The sequence below is a fragment of the Seriola lalandi genome, unplaced genomic scaffold, assembly GCF_002814215.2.
Source record: "Seriola lalandi dorsalis isolate HSWRI2012SDOR001 ecotype SW California unplaced genomic scaffold, Sedor1 jcf7180002054478, whole genome shotgun sequence".
NCBI classification, from domain to species: domain Eukaryota; kingdom Metazoa; phylum Chordata; class Actinopteri; order Carangiformes; family Carangidae; genus Seriola; species Seriola lalandi.
This window is the reverse complement of record NW_019525031.1, coordinates 538,850-541,740: the sequence shown is the minus strand read 5'-3', so window position 1 is coordinate 541,740 and position 2,891 is coordinate 538,850. Positions and strand designations below refer to the sequence as shown.

Genomic DNA, 2,891 nt, shown 5'->3' with positions numbered 1-2,891 from the left:
GTGTGTGTGGGGGGGTGTTTGTTTTGCAGAAGGTGATGTTTTGCTTTATTGACTTTTTTTTCTTTGTCTGTTTTGCATATTTTTCTTATTTGGTTTGGAGGGAGCTTGTTATGTGTCTGTGCACGAGAGTGAGGAGAGAGGAGTGTGTGTGTGTGTGTGTGTGGGGGGGGGGGGCAGATCATGCATTTAGATCATGTGTACACTGCGTGGGCGAGTCGAGCTCTCTCTCTGTTGCCCATACAGTAGTTGGAGTGTGGGTGTGCGCTGCATTGTTTTCTGAGTTAAGCTTCGGCACATTTGGAGCTTGCGTTGTGTGAAACCTCGTTAATCACACTGTTACAACCGTGCTCTAATTCTTCACCTGCCTCGGCTTCGCCCCGCTCTCCACACTACGCCGCCTCGTCAAGGCGTCCGCTGTCAGTCCGCTCTATCTGGCCGATGGTATCTGCTGGCGGGGGGATGCTGGAGCTGCGGTGTCTGTCAGTCCCGCGCCGATAGCCCCACAACAGATCACTTTCACTTACACCGTGAAGCCTGTCATGTTCCCCCAGCGCCGCTTCGCATTGGGAGAAGTGGATCCTGTGCCACGGACTCACTGTGTGAAATGCGTGGCGAGGTGTTGGAGGGACGCTGGCCTTTGTGGTTACCTTTCTGGGATTACTTTGATTTGTCACGCGTCTCTTCTCATTGGTAATGGAATGAGACGAGGCCTGCGACGCTGAAATGCAATCTAGCTGCCAAGATGCAATCTCCCTCCAGGAACGAGTGACCTCTTCACCTCCTCATCTTCTGTCAGATATAGACCGCCGTCAAAGGGGGGGGTGCGCACCAATTCTTATTAGCACGAGGTGTGTGTGTGTGAGAAATTGCCGCTGGGGATAAATAATGACCACTTGACCACGGCGAGCTCCAGCCTTCTCCCTCCGAGAAGCCAATCACGTTATGATCCTCCAGGTAAGAACAGGCGAGCTCTTCTTTGAAAATAACGCGTCGGCGTCGGAGCTGATGGCTAATGTCGGACCTCAGTGTCGCCACCATTTCAACAGCAATTTACAAGCTGTTACATGTCAGCTGCTTCACCCAACTCCAGCTCTCACACGTCTCATTGAAAAGGGCTTTTAAAGGGGGGGGGGGCACTTCACAGGCTTTAAATGTGACCTCAATATTCTGCAGACAATAGATTGGATGGGACGGCGGCTGACGGCCTGACAGACACATCGACCCTTTACTCTCTCTCGCAGCCTCGCAGGCGTTTACATGGGGAAGGAGGAGACGGTGTTTTCATCAGCTCTTTTTTTTCCTGTTAATCGGCTCTTACTAAGTTTCTGAGGCGGGAAACTTCTTCTAAAATAAACTTCAATAAGTCCAAAAAAACTTGAGCGGTGCCTCGAAATACACTGTCATTGTGATTTTGAAAGCGGCAGAAACAGATCGTGTTTAAATGTTTTACATAAGTTGTCAGATGTGACTGTGACACGTTGAGAATAATCCTGAAGGAGTTTCCAGTCAGACTCGGAGTCCTGGCCTCTGCAGGGACAAACTGGTCTGTAGGGAAAGGGCTGATTTCTCATGATGGTTGCTGCTGATTCTTCTATTGATCTTCCTTTGATTTCACTGGATGACGACACTGCACTACAATATGCTGCTGCATCAAGCGGCTGTGATGTGAATTTCCTTCAATCCCACATCGGGAAAATAATCATTTTCCATTTTGAAAACAGCGCCAGGATTACACAGAGCGACAGTGTCCTACCGAGAGAAACACTTTACCAGATGTAGATTCAGTGAAACGCTGCTCTGTGTCAGGGCTGGCGTTCAACACGTGACGGTCAGTTCACACTGAGATTAAAGAGAAACACACGATCAAGTCAAAGTCTAGTTCAAACGACGAGCTGCCGCTTATTTTAATACAATTAGTCAATCAGTTAAACTGTCCTCAGAAAATGAACTGCTTTTATCTTTATCAATATCTGTGGGTTTTGTTTCCTTTGGCTCTGGGAACGTGTGATTAGAATTGTTCTAAAACTATTCTTAACAAACGATTAACTCCATGCAAAAACAGGAACATACATTTAAATTGTGTTTGTCAGATTTGTAAAAGCCCACGTGCGCCTGGTTCGTGTCAGATAAATCTCAATCATTGTGGAGGTGGGTGAACACGAGCCTCATTTCCACTCCCACAGTTTGCTTCTGCAGTTTTTACCCTTAAGAAGCTGTTTGCGTATCGACACTGGGGCCCGCCCCTCCCCTCAGAGCGAGTAGCAGCAGGAGTCGGCGGCGACGACGTGAGATTCTCCAGCAGCACCGGAGCAGCCGTCATTACACACAACCATTAAGCAGGACTGTGGATAATTATAACCCCCGAACCAATAATTCATCACGTGTACCTGTGGAGAAACATCCCAGTGTAACTCAGTCATTATCAAACGTCAGGAGGACGCTCAATGATTCATTCATGGAGCTCTCGCTGAAACACACTGAGTCACAGATCAGGAGAAGATGAAAATATCAACATGAGCTCAGATTTAAGATGAACAGAACGATGCGGTTCATCACTCTGAAATTGAACTTTATAAACTTTATAATCTTTGACTTGACGTCTCACAGAACGCTGCGCAGACTGCAAACACCGCCACACAATCAATGAAACAGGCAAACAACCTAAACAAGCTGTTTAACTCTGAGGTTGCGTCTCTCGCTTCATATTTAATCTCCTCCTTATCAGATCACCTGCAGCTATCTCCAGAAAACTGTGTTTGGTCTGAAGTATGCATGAGCAACACTTTTAAAAACAGCACTTTAAGAGTGGGTAATGGCGCCTGCATCGCTTTTGTGCTGACAAATCTTTCACACATCTGGCCTCAGGACTGTGATGTGTACTGGGTGGGGGG

The 2,891-nt window shown here is 47.5% G+C and overlaps 1 protein-coding gene across 3 annotated transcripts in view; it reads left to right on the top strand.

The window, feature by feature from the left end:
• Positions 1-2,891, top strand: part of tspan4a (tetraspanin 4a) — a 127,948-nt gene that overhangs the window by 27,344 nt on the left and 97,713 nt on the right. The window lies entirely within an intron of this gene.